The sequence below is a fragment of the Telopea speciosissima genome, chromosome 6 (genome assembly GCF_018873765.1).
Source record: "Telopea speciosissima isolate NSW1024214 ecotype Mountain lineage chromosome 6, Tspe_v1, whole genome shotgun sequence".
Lineage (NCBI taxonomy): Eukaryota > Viridiplantae > Streptophyta > Magnoliopsida > Proteales > Proteaceae > Telopea > Telopea speciosissima.
In genome coordinates, this window is record NC_057921.1 from 3202009 (window position 1) to 3225836 (window position 23828).

Below are 23828 nucleotides of genomic sequence, written 5' to 3' on the forward strand. Positions count from 1 at the left end.
CGGTCAGATTTGCCTCATCCTTCTTCCATGCATGGTTCTTGTTGTAATATGGGATATAAGGGTAGAATTGTCCTAGGTGTTTATGTTATGTTGCCCTAGGGGCATTTCTGTCCTTGAACTCTGAAAGCTTTTATTATAAATAGACATGTGATTGTGTCTCATTGACACAAGTCACAATTCCCAAAGTTATCATGGTATGATGGTATCAGAGCGGGAGTCGACCTAGGGTTTCCCACTACCGCCGCCATCTCTCTTTCTCTCCTCCTTTCTCCTTTCTTCTTTCCCTAACACCACTGCCACCTACCGTAGTCGCAACCACCTACCGCTGCCATCGCCTCTCTCTTGCGATCCTCTCTCTCTCTCTCGGTTTCTCTTCTAGCGCCACCGAGAGGCAGGGAGTCGTGTCTCCTTTGCTCCGCCACCCCTTAGTGGTGTTGTTTTCATCACCAAGGTCCTTTTTTCCCCTCTTTGTTTGATTCCAGCCTCTATTCATGATCTAAATAGGCTGCGATCTGTTTTTTTTTTTTGCCAACCCTTTTTTCTCAGATCTATTTATGATCTGATTTTTTTCCAATTTTTCTGATCTGTGGTTGAACTTTTTTTCCTCCCTTTGCTACGATGGGAGACTCTACTTCCTCTGCCACATCTACTATTGAGATGCCTGTTCGTGGTCCTCACGATGGTTTTCCCACTTTCCCTGCTTGTGCCGTTCGACTAGATGGCACCAACTATTTGATGTTATCCAGATCTTGTTATCTCAACATCGATTCTCGGGGCTTTGTGGGCTATCTCACTGGTGCAAAAGAGAAGCCCCTCACTGCAGGTCCTGAACAAGACAAATGGAGTTCTTCCAACTCCCTTGTGATGTCTTATTTGCTCTCCAACATGACGTCACAACTTGCTCGTGGTTATTTGTTGCTAGGCACTACTACAAAAATTTGGAAGGCCGCCTAGGAAACTTACTCTCAGGTTGGGAATGATGCCCAGGTCTATGAATTGAGGAAGAAACTTCATGAGACCAAGTAGAAAGATCTCAGCCTGTCCCATTATTATTCAGAATTGCGAAGCTTGTGGCAGGAGCTAGATTTCTATGACACTTTTCAGGCTTCTACACCCAAAGATGTGATCAAGTTCAAAAAAGGGAAGATAAATTCAGGGTGTATGATTTTCTTGCTGGGCTGAATGTAGAGTACGATCAACTCCGTGCCCAGGTTCTTAGCCGGGAGCCCTTTTCCACTTTGGAGCAGGCATATTCACTAATCCAACTGGAGGATAGTTAACGCAATGCAATGATGCCTCCTTCTTCCCAGGAGAGATCGGCTCTTGTATCTGGTTCCCCTACACCACCTAAAGGTAACTCTTCTCGCCCCAATGATCGTTCTGAAAAAGAACCTATTAAATGTGATTACTATGGAAAGGAGAGGCATACCAAGGAATTTTTTTGGAAGCTTTAGGATGTTTCAGGATTTGGTAACGGGAGAAACGATTAGATTTGGTAAAGCTGATGGAGGACTTTATTTTCTGGATGTTGCTTCCTCTTCATTTTGACATGCTCATCCCACCGTTGTTGAGTCATCTGATTCTCTTGAGTTATTGCTTTGGCATCGCCGTTTAGGCCACCCACCTATGGGAACTTTAGTTAAAACTTTTCCACATTTACTTTCTGGTTGTAAACTGAAGGATATTTTTTGTGATGCTTGTGTTTTAGCCAAGCAAACTCGTTCTTCATATTCTCCTTTAAATTCTAGAAGTACTTCGCCTTTTATGCTAATTCATTCTAATGTGTGGGGCCCTACCCATTGTTCTTCTCTTTCTGGGTATAAATGGTTGTTTCTTTTATTGATTGCTATACCCGTTGCACTTGGATTTATTTGATGCATTATAAAAATGAGGTTTTTTCTTGTTTTAAAAACTTCCATTCTTTTGTTCGAACCTAATATGATGCTCACATAAAAACTCTCCGTAGTGATAATGGGAGAATACTTGGATGGAGCATTCCAGGCATATCTTGCTTCCCATGGTATTTTACATCAAACCAGTTGGGTGGACACACCGGCTCAGAATGGAGTGGCTGAACATAAAAATCGCCACCTCCTGGAAGTTGCCCGTGCCCTTCCCTTTGAAATGAATGTCCCTTCTCATTTTTGGGGATAAGCTGTTATAACTACTGCATATTTGATTAACCGCATGTCTGCCCGCGTCCTTGACTTTAACTCTCCCATTCAGGTTCTTCAAGGCTCCACCACCTTTATCATTCCACCCAAAGTTTTTGGCTCTGTGTGTTATGTTCGAAACCACCACCATCCCAGTAAATTAGAACCTCGGGGCTTCAAGTGTATTTTTGTGGGATATTCTCCTACCCAAAAAAGCTGCCAATGCTACCATCCTCCTTCTCGTAAGATGTTTCTGACCATGGATGTTATTTTTAATGAAGCTGTACCTTTTTATGATGTGGCATCTTGTCAAGGGGGTGAGCTGGTTAGTACCGATATGCCTGTAACATCTCTTCCTATTTCTTTGGTTCAGGGGGACTCTTCCATTCCACAGGAAATTCAACCTATTGTTATTCCACCACCTGTTATTCAAACCTACACCCGCCAACATTCTCGTCGTGGGTTGCAACCTAAAATAGCAGTGCAAGAAGTGGGCTGTGAGATCTGGAACTGATTGTACCGGGCATACTCCTCCTCTGACGTAACAACCACCTTACCCTTGGATGGTTGAGACTAAGGGGCTGAATCCAAAGTAGTAGCTGAATTTGCAAACTGTTGCTATTGTGCTGGTTTCCAATGGAGCTTCCAACAAAACCTCTAAATATGTTCAGGTTAGCCACAATGGTGACAAGTCCGTACAATACCCAATCCATCAGAAGATGTACCAGATTGGCCAGAACCCTACTGATTTTGACCCCTTCCTGTGCCACGGCCTCCCCCACGACTTCCACCTTCTCCACGTCCAATTTTCCAGCCCCTGTTTGTGATACCAGGCTGAACTCTCAACTACAGGAGCAGCATCACAAGAACTCTCACAAGATACACAAAGCAGTTGCGAAAGTGTATCTGTGAGTGATGCAACAGTCTCACCACCAAGGATCTGTGATCTAACCGATTCATACTCGTGTCCAAGGCCTCCCAAGAAACCCATAACATCCAATTGTTTCCTTTGATTTTGCATCTGTTTCACATCAGAAGAGATAGGAAGGAGGGAGTTTAGCTCCTCATACATTCTTTTGAAATCAGCAAAATACTGAGTGATAGACCGCCCCTTCCTCTCTGTCCAATACAAGTCCTGAGATAACTCATAAATTCGATACAAACTATCCTGACCAGAATATAAAACTCCAGATACTCCCATAATTCCTTAACTGTATCGATGTGAGTAACCAAATCCACTATGACTATTTGGATCTCCATCGAGTTCAACATCTGACCAAGAATCCTAGCATCGATAGTATCCCAAGTCGTATCATCGGTAGGTTTGGTGCCTGTGTTAGAGTTGTTAGAATATCTTGTATAGGGGTAGTTCTGTCATTGTCTAGTTATAAGACATGACTAAGTTGTATTTTTACTTTATTGTCTTATTTCTCCTTACCTCCCTAGGGAGGCTTGTGTAATTTGGAAGACTTAATGAATGAAGCTAATATGTGTGTTGAGAATCACTCTCAACACACACAATCGATTCTCCCATTCTCTTCTCTCCTTCTTCTTCTTCTTGCTGTAAACTTCTTCTCTTACCAGATTCGATCTACCTTTGAGTTTCAACTTGGTATCAAAGCCAACATCTCTGGTTTGAGAGTCGGCTGAGCTCAGTCCTCATCTTCTCCTCTCTTTGGAACCCTATAAATGTAAAGGGGGTTCCATTGGAGGCTGTATATGTGAAACCTATACTCCTTACAGTCTTGGGAGTGGTATTCCCTAAGTTGGAGAGAGTTTCGGAGCTGCTGAAGGTGACTTGAAGCTATGGAGGAAGACTGGCAAGTTACCACCAGCTTGTGAAGCTTCTTCTTGGTTCTCCTTCTCTTCTCCACATCTTGGCATGAGACCTATTGGAGTTGCATCGCCTAGGGGTGTTGTTTCAGACCCCAAAGCTCTTGTTTGTTGAAAAAGAAATGCTGCCTGCTGCTAGATGTTTTGAAGACTTGAAACCAGGCTCTGTTTTTCCGCCACCTAGGAGTGTCTCGGTTTCGATTCTGCCTTTGGCAGCTTGGATGACCTTGGAACTTGTCCCATTTGTGTCGTATGGGAGTGCTTTTTGAAGCCCTAAGAGCCTGCCCTTGAAGGTGGAGGGTCAAAGGACTGCTATGTTTTTTTTCGCTGCTACATGTATCGGCCGCTCTCGTTTTTTGTTTCTCCGAGGTCGCTGTATTGGATGGCTGAATGTGATAGTATTACATCTTAATACACTTATTGGGTGTTATGGACTAAAGGTTCTTGGCTAGTAGCAGAATTTGGTTTGAGTTATGCAAGTTTGTTCTCTTCATATGCTTGCTGTTTTTTAGGCTTGGCCTCAGCCTTGTGGTTTGGTTGATTTGGGACCATTTTTTGTATTGGTCTGTCTCCTTGTTTTGGGTTGAGTATACTCCCCACTTGCGCAAACAATTTATATTGATTGTTGAAGTATTTGCCTATTATGTCCACTGTGTCTGGACAAGATTCTGAGGTCAGTGGACCAATTACAGCCGGCAGCCCAAGTGGTGGTTTCCCAACCATGGCTTCCTTTGATAATCCCAACACCCAGATCTCAGCTGTGAAGTTGGACAATACCAACTATTTGGATTGGTCCCGTTCCGTGAAGTTGTCCTTACGTAGTAGGGGGAAGTTGGGGTACATTACTGGGTCTATCACAGCTCCTACTACTACTGATGCAGGCTATCTCAAGTGGGAGACTGAAAACTCCACTGTCATGACTTGGCTGATCTTTTCCATGAAACCTGAGATAGGTCGGAGATTTATGAGTAAGGAGACTGCTAAAGAGATTTGGGACGGTGTATCCAGAATTTTTGATAGAGTTGGAGATTCCACAAAAGTGTATCAAATTCTCCAAAAAATCATTCATATGAAACAGGGTGATAGGAGTATATCTGAGTACTACAACTCTGTTATTAGCTTGTGGGAGGAGTATGATCATTATACCAATCTCCAGTTGTCCAATGCTGAGGATCAGGCAAAAGTCTATAGGAGCCAAGAAAAGGAAAGGATCCTTATTTTGCTTGGTGGTCTTAACTCTGAATATGAGCCCCTTCGCCTGCAAATCTTAGGGAGGTCTCCATTTCCATCTCTGGATGATGTGTGCAGTTATTTGCAAAGTGAGGAAACCCGGAGGACCACTATGGATATTGTACCATCAATAGAGAGGTCTGCTCTTATTTCCAGTTCCCAAAAAGACTGGAAAAGTGGGGGGAAAGGCCGTGAGAGATACAAATGTGACCATTGTGGCAAGCTTGGACATACCAAGGACCGGTGTTGGGATCTTCATGGGCAGCCCCCTGGTATGCGTGGTAGTTCATCTCATGCCCGTGGAGGCAAGCGAGGGGGAGCTAAGGCTCATTTTGTGACATCTGAGTCCGAGCCACCTGGACCGCAGCCTGCTCTTGATTCCCTCTCACAGGATGATATTGCAGCCCTACGTCGGTTGATGTCTCACCTTGGAGGGTCGGCTACTGGTTCTAGCCTGGAGGGTTGACTACTACGCCTCGGCTCTGCCGAGTCTCATACGCTACCCCTCTTGCACCGCTTGGATCATTGACTCTGGAGCCTCCGATCACATGTGGCTGGTATGTCCCAGTACTATGATTCCTATTCCATTTGTTCTGGCCGGGACAAGGTAAGGGTTGCTGATGGTTCCCTTTCCTCTGTCTCTGGTAAGGGTAATGTGCGGGTTACTCCTTCTATTTCCCTTGAGTCTGTCCTTCATGTTCCCGACTTTGCTACTAACCTATTATCGTGAGTCACCTAACCAAATCCTTACATTGTTGTGTCACTTTCTTTCCTTCTTATTGTGTCTTTCAGATTTGGAGACAAAGAGGGTTATGCGTGGGACCGAGAAAGGAGGACTCTATCTTCTTAAGCCACAGCCACCGCTTCATCATCACGCACTTATGTTTGTGGTCGGCATGACCGGAGTGCTTTGGAGTCTGTTATGCTTTGGCATCAACGTTTGGGTCATCCCTCTTTTGTTGTTATGAGGAGACACTTACCCCACTTGTTTACTTCTTTTCCTGCATCTTATGGTTTTCAGTGTGAATCTTGTATTTTTGCTAAACATTGTCGCACATCTTATCCTTATCGTGGTAATAGATCTACTGCACCTTTTTCCCTTGTTCATACTGATGTTTGGGGGCCTTCTCCTACTACTTCCTTATCTGGTTTTCGTTATTTTGTTTCATTTGTGGATGACTATTCTCGGCCTACTTGGACTGTTTTGTTAAAACAAAAGAGTGATGTTTGTGATGCTTTTAAGGAGTTTTATCACTTTATCAATACTCAGTTTGGTACTCACATCAAAATTGTTAGATCTGATAAGGGGGGTGAGTACATGTATGGGGGGCTCCAACAGTTCTTTTCTGATAAGGGCATCATCCATCAACTGGCTTGTGTTGACACCCCACAGCAAAATGGGGTGGCTGAACGCAAAAACCGCCATTTGCTGGAAATCACCAGGGGTCTTCTCTTTGGTATGCACGTGCCTAAGACCTTCTGGTCTGATGCCCTTCTTACCGCTGCCTTTCTTATTAACCGGATGCCAAGTCCACTCCTTGGCTCCAAATCCCCCTTGACTCTTCTTTCTCCTCAATCCTCAGTTTTTTCCTTGTCTCCACGCGTCTTTGGTTGTGTTTGTTATGTACATGTCAACAAATCAGCCCGCACCAAGCTTGATCCCAAAGCTCTCAAGTGCATCTTCTTAGGCTATTCTGATTCCACTAAAGGGTATAAGTGCTACCATCCTTCTTCCCGAAGGCGATTTCTCTCCAAAGATGTCACCTTCTTTGAGTCTATTCCTTTTTTTTCTTCTTCCCCTCACCATTCTGTTCAGGGGGAGAGTATTAATAGTGAATAGAATGCGGATGTCATTCCCTTCCTATCTCCCTTGCCTACCTCCACTTCCCCTTTTCTATTTGATATTGGAAAGTACAAAGAAGTGGATGTTGTGGATGATGCTAATGTTGATGGTATTGGTGATGGTGATGCTAGCAGACAAAAGGAATACAAGGGAATAAGATTCAAAGAAGATGGTGTATTCACAAGAGGTGAATGCTTGTTGAAGGAAAAAGGGAAGCAACCATGGTACAAGCGACCCTGCCAAAACCCCTCTTTGGATCCACATCCTCAGTCTCATCCTCTTCAGTCAGGTAATCTCTCTCCTTCTAAATTAGATCTTCCCATTGCTATTAGAAAGGGGAAGAGAACCTGTACTAATCCCATAGCCCAGTTTGTTTCCTATGACTCCATTTCTCCTACAGGTGTTGCTTTTTCCACTGCTCTTGAGTCTTCTTCTATTCCCAAAAATGTCACAGAGGCCTTATCCAATCCAAAATGGATGCAAGCAATGACTGAGGAAATGGTGGCTCTAGAGAAGAACAATACTTGGACACTTGTTGATCTTCCCAGGGGGAGAACTCCAGTTGGATGTAAATGGGTTTATACAATCAAGTATAGATCCAATGGTACAGTGGAAAGGTACAAAGCTCGGCTGGTTGCAAAAGGGTATAGTCAGGTGTATGGCATTGACTACCAGGAGACTTTTGCCCCTGTAGCCAAGCATAACTCCATCAGGGTTCTTCTTTCAGTAGCAGCCAATAAAGATTGGCCTATGTACCAATTAGATGTGAAGAATGCATTTCTTCATGGAGATTTAGCAGAAGTTGTGTACATGCAGCCTCCACCTGGTTTTAAGTGTCCCTCAGCTGAAGGGAAAGTATGTTTGTTGAAGAAAGCTCTCTATGGCCTAAAGCAGTCTCCTAAGGCCTGGTTTGAGAGATTTAGACAAGCCATTCTGAAGAATGGGTATTCCCAGAGTCAAGCTGACCACACTTTGTTTATCAAGAGAGGTAATGGTACAGTTACAGCTCTCATTGTCTATGTTGATGACATTGTGGTGACTGGGAATGATGTTGCTGAGATAGATAGATTGAAGTCTTATCTGGCTAAACAGTTTGAGATCAAAGACCTTGGAATCTTAAAATACTTCTTAGGTATTGAGGTATCTAGATCAAGGAAAGGGATCAACATTTGCCAAAGGAAATTTGTCTTGGATCTTCTGAAAGAGACTGGGATGATGGGGTGCAAACCAGCCACTTCCCCCATTGATCCGAATCATAAACTTGGTGATGAATGTGGTTCTTCTCTTATAGATGCAAGCAAGTACCAGAGGTTAGTTGGGAAACTAATCTACCTCTCCTTAACTCGACCAGACATCTCTTATGCAGTTGGAGTGGTGAGTCAGTTCATGCATGCTCCCAGGGGTGGACATCTGGATGCAGTATATCGCATCATCAAATACTTGAAATCCTGTCCAGGAAAGGGCCTTCTATTTGCCAGGCATGACTATTTGCAGATTGAAGGCTACACAGATGCTGATTGGGCTGGTTCAGTCTCTGACAGGAGATCTACTTCTGGGTATTGTACCTTCTTGGGTGGTAATCTAGTTACCTGGAGGAGCAAGAAACAACCAGTTGTTGCTCGATCTAGTGCTGAGGCTGAGTTTAGGGCCATGGCCCATGGAGTATGTGAGCTTATATGGCTAAAACGACTTCTTCACGATTTGAGCTTTGAAACTGAAGGGCCAATGAGACTTTATTGTGACAACAAAGCTGCCATAAGTATTGCCCATAATCCGGTTCAACATGATCGAACCAAGCATATTGAGGTCGATCGTCACTTCATCAAAGAGAAGTTGGATTCTGGGTGCATTTGTACTCCCTTTGTGAAGACAGGTGATCAAGTAGCAGATATCTTCACCAGGGGTCTCTCTTCTAGTTTATTTAGTACTCTATTGTGCAAGCTGGGAATGTATGACATTTATTCTCCAGCTTGAGGGGGAGTGTTAGAGTTGTTAGAATATCTTGTATAGGGGTAGTTCTGTCATTGTCTAGTTATAAGACATGACTAAGTTGTATTTTTTCTTTATTGTCTTATTTCTCCTTACCTCCCTAGGGAGGCTTGTGTAATTTGGAAGACTTAATGAATGAAGCTAATATGTGTGTTGAGAATCACTCTCAACACACACAATCGATTCTCCCATTCTCTTCTCTTCTTCTTCTCTCTTCTCTCCTTCTTCTTCTTCTTGCTGTAAACTTCTTCTCTTACCAGATTCGATCTACCTTTGAGTTTCAACTGCCTGTTGATCACGACCAGTAAAGACAAGGTTCACAATTTTCCTCCATTGCTGGAAGTTTGTAACACCCTTCAAGTTTCTTCTCCGTGATTCGAGTGGAGGATGAGGAAACAACTCCCGTAACCATGTTTTTTTTATTATCATCACCCATGCTGGTTTGTTGAAGAAGGAACCAATTTCACCACCCTACAAAAATCGAGAAACACAAAAAATAAATCGAGATGCACCAAAAAGTAACCGGCTGCCACTAACCTGAAAAATATGCTACCACCAATTCCAATCGAATCACCATAAATCAAACACACAGCAAATTAGTACCTTGCTGCCATCAAACCTCTCACCACATCACCAAAACCAAAAACTTCAGAAATCTGCTCTTTTTTTTTGGTTGATGTAGAAGTAAGTAGCAGATTTAATCCATAACCTCAACAATCGAATCCACAATCAACGAACCAACAAAAAAGAGGGGTGGAACCACCCCTTTTCTTAAGATCGCAAGCCTCTGGTTAGATTACCAGAAATCGCAGAAAAGAAATGAGAAAAGGGAAGAAAAGAAAGAGAAGAGAAAAGGGGATTGCGTACGGTTGTGTAGCAGTTCTAGTAACCAAGCTCTGATACCATGTAATTAATGAAACCAGAGAAGGAAGGAACAGAACTGCAGCCGTAACTTGTTATTCTCTCAATAATGAAGAAGATACTATATAAATAGGGTTAGGGGCAAATCTGGAGAAGATAAAAATACATCAGGCGCTAATCTCTATGGGTCCCACTCGATACTTCTAGCATATCTCACTCCCGGTTTCTGTTTTGCAGGTTTAAAGGAGGTGGAGGTGTGTCAAGTGTATCTTAACTTTATGGGACCGTATTAGATTGTATTGGACTTGAATCGGACTGTATCAGTCTATACAAACTTTTTTTTGTAAATAAGTATTGTGTCGGTAAGTAATGTATCGATACCCACCGATACCGATACAATACCTTCCGATACTTAAAACCCTCCTCTGTTGAACTGTATCCTCTAGCCATCTATGCAGTAGGGGTCAGATGCTTGATTGCACTCAATCTAATTTGCAGTTGGCTGGGCTGAGTTAGGGTTAATCTGAACAGACTGATTTGTTATCATTTAAAACAATATATTCTAATTTTCTATAAGTATATTCATGTTAGAAGAATAGTGGGTTAGAAAGAGAGAATGAAAGAATGGAATAATAATGTTATATTTCATTGATAGGTAAGTCCCTCTATTTATAATAGAGGGGAAAGTTACAAAGGACTGAACTAGGCAATGTGGGACTAAACCCACATAGTCAACTGTAGACATAATTACCCCTAACTAGCTGACTCTATAAGAGCAGCCACTTAAACCTAATAACATAGGAATAAAATTACCCCAAAAGGACCAGAATACCCCCACAGTATTCTGGATTACATTTTCCAACACTCCCCCTCAAGCTGGATTATACAAATAAGAGAAGGAAAATCCAGCTTGAATTAAATAAAAATAGAACTCCATAATAATGCTAACACTCCTCCTCAAGTTGCCGCATACAAGGTACTAATGCCCAACTTGAACAAAATGGGAAGAAACTAAGTTGCAGTAGAATCCAACTTGATATATGAATGCAGCTCCCAAATAAACCTTCAAGAATTTGAAATAATTGATCTCCAAAACCTTGGCAGCCTTGATCAGCATACTTTGACCAATCTTCAACAATTGTCCAGTGATGAATTTTTGACTAATAATCTTGATGATAAGCAACTAGAGCAACAAGCAGTGGAAACAAATAAATCAGGCAGCAGAAATGATCAACACAACTGTAGAACCTCATATAGGCAGGCAATAACCAAACATCTTCAATACTTTAATACTTCAATCTCCCCCTTACGGCATACTCAACCTAATAACAAAGGAGATACCTGTCACACCCCGACCCGGTTAATAATGGCCAAGTGACTAGATGTCTCTAACATCCAACCAATCCCAAGGATCGCAAGTACAGTGCTCCATTTACAAACATATATTGCAAATACAGTAATCAAACGCAGCAGAAGAGATTAAGCAATAAGATAACATCAATAATTAAAGGGAACTAAGTGATAAAGCATATGTATTAATGATAAAACTTGTGTTACAGCTATACAGTTTACAAAAGTACCACAAGATAGAACTAAATAAGAAACTATACTATGTCTATACAAAAGTGATTTATAAATACAAAAGAGTAGGGGAGAAGCCTAGACTACCAGGCCAGGTTCAGGAGAAAGCACAATCATCACATATGCACGAGGCATCGTACACCAAAAGCAGAAGCAGCACCCGGAGGAGCGTCAGTGGAAACAACCAAGTCATCTGAAAAATAAGGTTAACCATAGGAGTGAGCTCCACTGAGCCCAGCAAGGGAAACACATAAGCAAATGCATATATTCCATGATGAATGACCTAAATCTAAATATGCTTCTAGCATCAGATACTAAGTCTCATGGGGGTATAAGAGCTACTGTAGTAGGTATGATATCCTCGGTCTCGGAAACACATAACCAGACATCGGTCACCCGAGCCATACCACTCTACCACGGTGGGGACCCGCCAGCTCAGGTATTATGCGTCTGACGCCAACGATCCCCCAATGCTAACCCTACTGAATTACCCATTCCAGTATTACACATCAGACCTAGAATAGTGAATAGCATCCTAATATTACACATCGGAGCTACCACGGGTTATCCAACACCTCAACCCCTGTTGCTAAGGGTCGTAGCATTGGGTTCATGCCAACAACATCAACATCATAATAAATTTCAAGAATCATGTAATAAATGCAAATGCAATTGGAAATACAACTTAAAATCATGCACAACTAATGCAAAGAAAATAAAGCTAGAAAAAAGTATGATGCATGACATGGCAACCATAACAAACAGAAATTAAATACACAAACACGCCGAAATTAAGGTCAAAATCCCCTTACCTAAGGTTGGATGAGTATCCAAACCAAAATAGCTTCCAACCCACAACAACAACCTCACTATTTGGCCTTACAGTCCTAAATAAACAATAAATAATATGTATTAAGTACAGCAGGAAACCCTAGGTCAAACCCCTAACAAGCCAAACCAATCAAACACAGCAGGGTGGGAGGCGGATGGAGTCTGGCACAGGGGCCAGACATCCGCCCAGTACCTACAACTCTATCCGGCTGCCCAAAACAGAATTGGGGTTTTTGGCTCGAATTGCATAGATCTTCACATGCATGGGCTCAATTTGATGGGAGAGTGTACAATTAAGGTGGGTACAATGAATTGGGTCATTTAAACCCAAAATCATGGTCTAATTTGGGGGTTTATCCAAAATCATTACTAGGTTACCTAAGTTGGGCTGAACTGAGTTGTAAACTCAAAGGACTAAAGCAAAAAGGGAGAGAATTCAATCTAAACAGAACTGGGGTTGGATTCCTACCAGAATTTTTGTTTATAGATGATGTTGGTAGCCCCTACTTCAAGCTCCAAGTCCTAGCTTTCAATAGACAGCAATCTCAAACCCTAGGCCCCCTTCTCTCTTCTTCCTTCTTCTTTCTCTTCTCTTCCCCTTAAGAGCAGAATCGGTTTTAGTGTTCAGCTTTGGAAAGAATGAATTGTAAGGCTAAGGATCTCTTATATAGGAATGCCTTACTAAGGCATGTTTGCCTTGGTTAGTTAAAATCAGTTTTAATAATGTGTTTTTCAAATCTGATTATATATAGAAATAACTACATAATTAGCTAAATCTATGTCATAAGGGTGATGTTATGTGACATAAGCGGGAATCCAGCTGGGGTAGACTACAGAAAGTTGGATTCCGCATTGGGGATGTGGGTCCCACAAGTAGTAATTACCATTCTGCCCCTAATACATAAATTAAGCAATTATACTACTATATATAAACATATAAGGACAGGTTTTTACCTATAATCCGACCTAAGAGATTGAGAGTTTCTGCATGTGTGCATCCAAGCACGTTTGACACATATAGCTCAGATGCAGGGACCCGACAGGGCCTTCGGATTCCAAGATGGCTAAATGTGTTGGCTCCCCAGAATCTTCCATAGGTGAGTCGAGGAGTTGATCCGAATCCTCCACTGATGCAGCCTACAGCATTGAGGCAAACATGGACACTGAACCAGAACCTGAAATCACACAAGTTCCAAAGTTCAAATTTATAATGGATTTCACATTCCCCCCTCCTTATAAGAATTTCGTCCTCGAAATTGACGTACCTGGTAGATTATCTTTCTTTCATCAAGTCTTCCCGCTCCCAAGATGCTTCAGCTGAGGAGTGGTTACCCCATCTGACCTTAGCATAAGAGATGGTATGGTTCCTGAGGTTGTGCTCCCTTCTATCAAGGATTTCTTCAGGTACCTCCTCATAAGTCAGATCGGCAATGAGTTTAGCCGGCTGCTGAGGTAGGAGATGTGTCGAATCATGGATATACTGCCTCAGCATGGAGACGTGGAACACATAATGTGCACCAGCAAGTGATGGGGGCAGTGCAAGCTTGTAGGCCACTACACCAACTCTAGCTAGAATCTCAAAAGGGTCAATGTACCTTGGATTCAACTTCCCTCTCTTACCAAACCATACAACACCTATGGTTGGGGATACCTTCAGGAAAACCTTCTCTCCAACTTTAAACTGAACATGCTGTCTTCTTTTATCAGCATAACTTTTCTGTCGGGACTAAGCAGCCTTGATTTTCTCCTTAATGATGTCTACTTTCTCATAAGTGGTCTGGATTAATTCTGGGCCCAATATACGCTGCTCACCAACTTCATCCCAATATAATGATGTACGACAATTCTTTCCATATAGTGCCTTGAAAGGAGTCATGTCAATAGATGCGTGGTAGCTGTTATTGTAGGCAAACTCATCTAAAGTCTTAAAAATAGGTGTTCATCCCAGCTGCCACTCATTTCTAACACACATGCCCTGAGCATGTCCTCCAAGGTTTGAATTTTTCTTTCTGACTGTCCATCAGTTTTAGGATGATGTGTTGAACTGTGATTTAAATGTGCCCATTGCTCTTTGTAGACTACTCCAGAATCTAGATGTAAATCTGGAGTCCCTGTCAGACACTATACTTGCTGGTACTCCATGCAATCTAACAATGTTATCAATATACAGTTTAGCCAGTTGATCCATGGAATAGGTAATTGATGAGCTGTGTTACCCGATATTATAAGGGTATTTTTGGTATTTTATTTATGCTTTATTTATGTACTTTTGAACAAGGGTAGAATTGTAATTTGGGTTGTGACACTGTTCACGTGAACAGTATCATGAACAGTGTCGTGAACAGTGTTTCCTTTGTAATCTCTTTTATTATTATTATTATAAATAGAGAGCTTGACTGATCTCATTGATCATTCAAGCCATTCACGAAATTCCTGTTTTGTTAACATGGCATCAGAGCCAAATACACTCTGATCTAGGTTTTCAAAACCCACCTCCCTCCCTTCAATTTTTTTTCTCCTTCCCTCCATCAAGCTTCTTCCCTTCTTCTTTCTTCCTTTCTTTTGGTTCTTCTTCTCCCATTAGGGCAACACTACTGAGGTGATCGTAATGATCTAGCTGCTGCCCCAACATACCTCCTTTTTCTGCCCTTTTTTTTTAGATCGAGTAGAGCTGAAGAACTGTCTGCAATTTGAAGATTCCTAATTTTTTTTGGAGATCAGGCCTCTACATCTCTTTCGGCTGCATCTTCTATTGTGGGATCTTTATTTGATATTGTTCTCAGCTCCTATTCACTTCATCAGATTGGTTGAAGACCCCAGCCCCTTATCGATCTCTCTTCTCAGGGTTTTTTTCAAAACCCTGACATTAATCGATCTTGGGGTTGGGCTCCTGGTTCCTACTGCATCTGATTGGCACTCTGCTGCCTTCATTCGACATCATTCCCAACCTACATATGTGAGATTTTTCGCTCCAATACAGCCCTCTTCTATTGGGGGTCGATTCCAGAATTTTTTTTTTTGGATATTTTTTGGCTGTTTACTGCTTCATTGAAGATTGGTTACCTGCTGCAATGACTGGTTCAGATTCTTCTTCGATTCTGGCATTGATGGCCAACCCCGGACTGATTTTCTTCCCCTTGCTGCCCCAATCAAACTTGATGGCTCTAACTACCTGAAGTGGTCTCGGTCTACCTATTTGACAGTAGTTGGCCGTGGCCTCACTGGCCATCTTCTTGGGACAACAACTAAACCAGTGGACGAGGGTTCTCAGCTCAACAAGTGGTTATCTAATGATGCGATGGTGATGTCTTACTTGATCCATTCTATGCAAGGGGATATCTCAGACAATTTTCTTCTACTGGACATAGCCCATACTATCTGGAATGGTGCCAAAGAGACTTATGGTCGCACGGGGAATGATGCACAGGTCTATGAGATTAGAAAGAAGGCTAATGCCACTACCCAACAGGAGCTCTCTGTCTCCAAATACTATGCTACCCTCGAGAACATGTGGCAGCAATTGGATCATTACTCCGACTATCAGCCCTCTACTGCTACTGATCTGGCTACCTATCATAAACACGTTGACAAAATACGTGTCTATGATTTTTTGGCTGGACTAAATATGGAGTTTGATCCTATTCGGGTGCAAGTACTTGGGCAGTCCCTTTTTCCATCCCTAGAGCAGGCCTTTGCCTTGGTTCATAATGAAGAATCTCGTCGGGCTGCTATGCTGCATTCCTCTACTGTTGATCAATCCGCCTTGCAAGTTGCTTCCAATACTCCTTCTCTTACCACTATTGATAGTGGTACTGCTGTCCCTAAAGGTCCTGTCAAGTGTGAACACTGCAACAGGCTCTATCATACTAAGGCTCAATGCTGGAAGCTCCATGGGAAGCCTGCTGATTTTGAGGAAAATAAAGCCCGTGGGAAGTTTAAGCCCAAGGCTCATATGGCTGATTCTCTTACTCACTGCTGCTGCCCTTCATCGACATTGGGCTTACTCGGGATGAGCTCCTAGCTTTCCGTCGCATGCTACTGAGCCTCTTCCGCTGCCTCCGCTCGGCATCCGCACTGCTGCCCCTCCTGGTTCTAATTTTGTCTCAAGTACTCCGGTCGAGTGATACGTGTGCATCGGCTGTATCCAGTCCTTGGATTATAGATTCCGGTGCCACTGACCACATGACTGGCTCCTCCCATGTATTTCATCTTTATTCTCCATCTTCTGGCAAAGACAGTTTTCGAGTAGCTAATGGTTCCCTTTCTACTATTAGTGGGAAGGGTTCCATACGCTGCTCACCTACCCTTTCATTAAAATCTGTTTTGCATGTTCCGTCCTTTTCTACCAACCTTCTCTCTATTAGTAGTCTAACTAGAGATCTGAATTGCAAACTGACTTTGTTCCCTTCTCATTGTGTTATACAAGATCTGGAGACGGGGCGCACGATTGGGGGTGGTAAGATGCAGGGTGGTCTCTACTTACTTGACCCGGGTCAGCCTTCTACTTTGCATTCGGCTTCCTCTACAGCTCATCATTTACAGTCCACCTCGTCCCTTGACCTTCATCTCTGGCACTGTCGGCTTAGTCATCCATCCCTTAGTACTTTGTCTCTTTTGTTTCCGCGTTTGATTAAGCATTGTAATAGGAATGAGTTTTTATGTGAGGCTTGTGTTTTGGTCAAACGGACTCGCTCCAGTTATTCTTCATTAAATAAAAGAAGTGAGACTCCTTTTGCTTTGGTTCATTCTGATGTGTGGGGCCTTGCCCGTTGTACTTCCCTTTCTGGTCATCGATGGTTTGTCTCGTTTATTGATTGTTATACTCGTGCCACTTGGGTGTACATGATGAGCCATAAAAGTGAGGTCTTCCGCTATTTTCAGTTATTTCATCTTATGATCCAGACCCAATTCAATGCCACCTTGCGCATTTTACGCAGTGATAATGGCAGAGAGTACATGGAGGGTCAGTTCCAACTTTATTTGGCGCGACATGGTATTGTCCATCGGACATTGTGTTGACACTGCCAGAATGGGGTTCTTTGAAAGGAAAAATAGACATCTCTTTGACGTAGCCTGGGCCATATGTTTGCACGGCAGGTTCCTTCTCGCTACTGGGGTGATGCCATTCTTACCGCTGCTTATCTCATCAATCGTGTGCCTACCCGTGTCCTTGATGGTCGTTCCCTCGTTGATCTCCTCCAGGGTTCCTCCTCCTTTGTGGTTCCCCCCAAAGTTTTTGGTCGTGTTTGCTATGTCCGCAATCATCATCCTCATGGGAAATTTGATCTACGGAGCATTCGGTGTATTTTTCTGGGCTATTCTGCGACCCAGAAAGGATACAAGTGTTACCATCCACCTTCACGTCGTACTTTTGTCTCCATGGATATTGTCTTCTATGAGTCCTTGTCATATTATTCCCAGACACCTCTTCAAGGGGAGCAGGATCAGGGTTTTGAAGATGTGTCTGCTATTCTTCCAGCATCTATTCAGGGGGAGCCCTCTGTAACTTCAGCTCCTACAGTGGCTCCTATTCAGGGGGAGCGTAGACCAGTCAGTCAAATCCCTGTTGATAAGGTATATACCCGGGAGCGCACAGGACAATTTGAGACTACCACCACCACCATACCACCTACACAATCGTCTGCACTTGATCCAGATCCAGACCCTGCTACATCATCTGGTAAGGATCCTTCCCTTGACTTACCTATCGCTGTTCGTAAAGGCGTTAGGTCATGCACCCAACACCCCATCTCCAATGTTGTTTCCTATGATGCTTTATCTCCTTCCTATCGTGCATTTGTTTCTTCTCTTTCCTCTGTTTCTATTCCTCAGAAATGGCAGGAGGCGATTGCAGATCCAAAGTGGAAAGCAGCCATGATGGAAGAAATAACGGCCTTACTTAAAAATGAGACATGGGAGCTAGTTGTTCTTCCTTCGGGTAAGAAACCTGTCGGGTGCAAATGGGTATTTGTTGTCAAGCAGAAGCCAGATGGAACAGTGGATAGATATAAAGCCAGGCTTGTGGCCAAAGGCTTCACTTAGACTTATGGGATCGACTACCAGGAGACATTTGCCCCTGTTGCGAAGTTGAACACGTCCGGGTCTTCTTGTCTTGTCTGTCAACTTTGGTGGGACCTACTGACGATTGGATGTAAAAATGCATTTCTTCATGGGGAGTTGGAAGAGGAGGTTTATATGGATGTTCCTCCGTGTTTTTCCTCGACAAGACCCATGCGAAAGTTTGTAGGCTCAAACAGGCACTCTATGGGTTGAAGCAATCTCCACGGGCATGGTTTGGTAGGTTTCATAAAGCCATGGTCTCCTGTGGATACAAACAAAGTAATGCTGATCACACTCTGTTCATCAAGCGAAAGGGAAAAAAGGTCACTCTTCTCATAGTTTATGTTGATGACATAGTTGTGATTGGTAATGATACAGATGAAGTTTCTCACCTGAGGGCTTTCTTGGGACGGGAATTTGACATAAAAGATCTAGGACAGCTAAGATATTTTCTTGGGATTGAAGTTGCCCGTTCTCCAAAAGGCATCTTTCTCTCCCAGAGAAAGTATGTTCTAGATTTACTATCAGAGACTGGTTTGCTTGGTTGTCATCCTTGTGACACTCCCTTGGAAGCTACTACCCGTCTGCAAGAGAAGGATGGTGAACTTGTTGATAAGGACAGATATCAACGATTGGTGGGCAAGCTGATTTATCTCTCCTACACCAGACCAGATATTGCCATTGCTGTGAGTCTTGTGAGCCAGTTCATGCATGATCCTTATTCTACTCACATGGCTGCTGTTCTTCGTATTCTCCATTACTTGAAGTCAGCTCCAGGAAATGGGATCCTTTTGTCTCCTCATGACCATCTTCGCTTTGAGGCTTACACAGATGCTGACTGGGGTGGTAACCCTGACAGGAAATCTACCTCTGGCTATTGTACTTTTGTTAGAGGAAATCTGGTCACATGGCGGAGTATAAAGCAAAATGTTGTGGCATGATCTAGTGCTGAAGCTGAATTCCGTGCTATGGCCCAGGGCATATGTGAGTTACTGTGGCTTCAAAGTTTACTCCTTGATATCCGTGGTTCTGTTCATCTTCCAATGATGTTGTACTGTGACAACAAAGCAGCAATTTGCATTGCCCACAATCCAGTGCAGCATGACCGTACCAAACATGTGGAGATTGACAGACACTTCATCAAGGAGAAGTTAGAGAGTGGGCAGATTTGTATCCCTTTTATGAAGTCTGGAGATCAACTGGCTGATGTCTTCACCAAAGGGTTGAGTGGGAAGTTGTTTTATCCTAGTCTAGTCAAGTTGGGCATGTGTGATATCTATGCCCCAACTTGAGGGGGAGTGTTGAGATGTGTTACCCGATATTATAAGGGTATTTTTGGTATTTTATTTATGCTTTATTTATGTACTTTTGAACATGGGTAGAATTGTAATTTGGGCTGTGACACTGTTCACATGAACAGTATCGTGAACAGTGTTTCCTTTGTAAACTCTTTTATTATTATTATTATTATAAATAGAGAGCTTGACTGATCTCATTGATCATTCAAGCCATTCACGAAATTCCTGTTTTGTTGATAGTAATCTTCGTCAGAATGAAGTGGTTTTGGTCAATCTATCCACAAGCACCCAAATGGTATCCATACCCCTCCTAATGCGAGGAAGACTTGTGACAAAGTCCATAGTGATAGTGTCCCACTTCCATTCCGGTATAGCTAATGGTTGTAGCAGCCCTTGAGGTCGTTGTCTGATAGCCTTAATTTGTTGGCAAGTCGAACATTTGGGCTGGATGCTTTACATTTGCTGGACAGGTTTTGGGTGTTTTGGAGGGCCTCGCTCAATGTCAGGGTGGTGGAGGAACATGACCAATTTGTTACTCTTGAATGTGAGGATACCAGCAGGGGGACGTTCTTAGTTACGTTTGTCCATAGCCGTTGCTTAACCATGGAGAGAAGGGAGTTGTGGGAAAGGCTAGAGGCTTTCTCTGGAGGAGTTGCTCATCCCTGGGTGGTGGGGGGTGACCTTAATGCTGTGATGACGCCTTTGGAGAAATTGGGAGGTAGACCAGCTTGCTCACTCTCTCTTGAAGAGTTTGGGGCCTTTGCGAGTAGGGCGGGACTGTTGGATGTGGGTTATGTTGGTAACATGATGACTTGGTCAAATAATCAAGCAGGAGCTGCCAGGGTGCTGGCTAGAATGGACAGGTTCTTGGTTAATGCTGCATGGCTTAATGCTTTCCCCAGGAGCACTGTAACCCATTTTAACAGGACATGCTCGGACCATGCGCCCATTTGGCTCTCTTTCGCAGCAACTAGACAATTCTCCTTCTCAGTGTTCAAATTTCAGCAGATGTGGCTGTGACACCCAAGCTTTCAGGAGTTTATTAGGGACCAGTGGGCCCGACCAGTGTTGGGATTGCCCCTTTTCATTCTGTTTATGAAGTTAAAGTTACTTCGCGGTGTACTACGGAAGTGGAATAAGGAGGTGTTCGGCAACATCCACCAAAAGGTGAGGGAGCGGAGGATTCAGTGTGCAGGGCAGAGGTTGCTTTTGACCAGCAGGTGTTTGATGATTCTAGGGATGTGTTACTGGCTGCCAAGGAAAACCTATAGGAGATGTTGCTACAGGAGGAAATTTTCTGGAGGCAAAAGTCCAGGGTCACTTGGCTTAAGGAGGGGGACCGTAGTACTAAGTTTTTTCACTCTATGGTGAATTTTCCCAGGAGACAGGCCAGTATTCAGAGAATTAAAAGGGGAGATGGTGAATGGATTACTGACCCAGAGGGGATTCAGGCGGAGGCGGCGAGACACTTCTCAGACATTTTTGCCTCGCAGGGCTGTGTGGTGGATGTGGACCTACTTTCGGTAATCCCTCAGGTTGTTTCGGAGGCGGATAATGTAGTGCTTCTTGAGGTGCCTACCTTGGATGAGGTCAGGGGGGGCAGTTTTCAATTTGTCGTGTGATAGTGCGTCGGGCCCTGATGGTTTCTTAGGATTTTTTTTTTACTTCCTGCTGGGACGTGGTGGGTAAGGATGTCTGGGCTGCAGTCCAGGACTTTTTCACAGGTGGCGAGTTACCCCAGAAGCTTCACTTCAGCCAACTTGGTGCTCATCCCCATGAAGGAGAACCCAGAGGTAATGGCTGACCTCCGCCCTATTAGCCTTTGCAATTTTGCTTACAAGGTTATTGCCAAGATTTTTGCAACCAGGTTAACTGGTATCCTGCCTGCTGTCATTGCAGAGGAGCAAGGGGCGTTTGGCAGGGCAGAAACATTCATGATTCTATCTCCATTGTCCAAAAGATAGCCCAGGATATCAACAGAAAAACTAGGGGGGCAATGTCATCCTGAAGCTTGACATGGCTAATGCCTATGATTGACTGGAATGGGGCTTCCTTTGGGAGGTGCTCTCTAGGTTTGGTTTTTGCGAGGCCTGGATCAATTTAATCAAGAAGATGGTGGTTAATTGTTGGTTCTCAACGGTGCTAGGGGGAAGACAATCAAGCTTCTTCAAGTCAACTAGAGGGGTGAGGCAGGGCGACCCGCTTTCTCGAGCCCTTTTCGTTATTGCAGAGGAGGTCCTCAGTAGGGGCATCAAAAACTTGTTTTTAGAGGGGCAAGCTTCCTTCTACAAGCTTCCGAGGGGCTGCCCTGGGGTTTCTCATTACTTGTTTGCAGACAACACTATTATTTTCTCCAGGGCGCTGAAGGGATCGCTGAAGCAGATTATGGGGTTTCTAACCAGATACGAAGGATTCTCGGGTTAGCTTGTCAACAGGCAAAAGAGTTGTTTTGTGTTGAGTGGGGTGGCCTCTCCGGCCAAGGCCCGCCTGGTAGGGGAAATTACAGGATTTTCTAGAAAGTCTCTCCCTATTACATACTTGGGAGCTCCTCTCCATTCGGGAAGGCTGAAGATCTGTCTGTTTAAGGGGTTGATTGCTAAGGTGAGAAGTAAAGTTGCAGGCTGGCAAGGGAGGTTGCTGTTCGCAGGAGGTAGGGTCACTCTTTTAAAGCATGTTCTTTCTTCGATCCCTATACATGTCCTTGCAACGATGTTGCCGCCTAAAGCGGTCACAAGACGAATTTATGGTGTTTTTGCTGATTTCCTTTGGGGAAGCTCGGAATGGGGGAAGAGAAAGCACTGGGTTGGTTGGTAGAAGGTTTGCAGGCCGATTGAGGAAGGAGGGCTGGGGATTAGACTTCTGGAGGATGTTGGCCTTTCCCTCAGGCTAAAGGGCCTATGGAGGGTTAAGACGGAGCAGTCACTATGGAGTGATTTCTTTAAGGCCAAGTTCTTTAAAAACCAGCATGTGACACTTTCTGAGGCGTCTGGGACTGGGTCAAAGTCTTGGGGGAACACCCTGGAGCACAAGGGCCTCCTGTTGAACAGTTCCAGATGGTTGCTAGGGGCTGGTAACATTTCGTTTTGGCTGGATAACTGGACAAGTTACGGCCCGCTTACCGACACAATGGATAATGGGCTTATGGTTGAGTTGGGGCTGCGAGTGAAGGATGCCATTTGGGAGGATGGATCCTGGAGGCAGGAAGTGCTGGACAACATAGATTCTGATGCCATTAGAGAGTGTCTTTCGTCGAGCTCTTTCTTCTTGTCGGATCGAGAGGATGTCTTGGTTTGGACACCCTCTAGCGATGGCTTATTCTCTACCAAGGTGATTTGGAAGGTGGTGCGAGGTGAAGCCCCTTCGGCGCCTTATGCGAGGTGGATCTGGAACCAATCTCTCCCGGTGAAAGTGGGTTTCTTTTCGTGGCAGCTATTGAATGGGAAGATACCCACCGACGACTCTTTGATGTCTTTGGGCATACCTCTGGTCTCCAAGTGTGTTTGTTGTGGAAGGCCGAGGAGGGAGACGACGGATCATTGCCTTGTTGCTGGAGGCACGGCGACTAGAGTTTGGGACTACTTCTCCCATGTGTTTGACATTGCCCAGCTCCCCACCCAGACAGCAAGGAGTAGGGTGTTGCTTAGGCAGGGCCTGGCGGGAGGTCATTGTCTCAGTGCCTATGTTACTGGAATTGTGCCATCTTTGCTCATCTGGGAGCTGTGGAAGGAAAGGAACAATAGAAGACATGATGAGAAGAGGCGGACAGCTACCTCCATAATAGAACGCGTTAAAGCTTGGGTGAGGGAACTATACTATCCGGCCAAGGTTGGCTCCCACGGGTCTGCCAGAGATGGGTTAGTCCTGCAGTGTCTTGGGTTGTCGATAATTGCCCCCAAGATGAAGCGCCCTATGCCGGTGTACTGGTGCCCCCCGTTTTTCTTGGTTAAGCCGAATGTGGATGGCGCTTGTCGTGGTAATCCTGGCCTAGGTGGCAGGGGAGGGATTGTTAGGAGCTGAAAAGGGGAAGTCTTGACTGCTTTCTCTCACTTTTATGGCCCTTCCACGAATTCTCTGGCGGAGATGAGGGCTTTAAGGGATGGGCTGAAGGTGTGTGAGGAGATGGGCTTTAGGGATGTGGTGGTGAATTGT

General features: G+C 44.0%; 1 protein-coding gene across 4 annotated transcripts in view; it reads left to right on the forward strand.

The window, feature by feature from the left end:
• Nucleotides 1-23828, forward strand: part of LOC122665214 (SH3 domain-containing protein 1-like) — a 121448-nt gene that overhangs the window by 68735 nt on the left and 28885 nt on the right. The window lies entirely within an intron of this gene.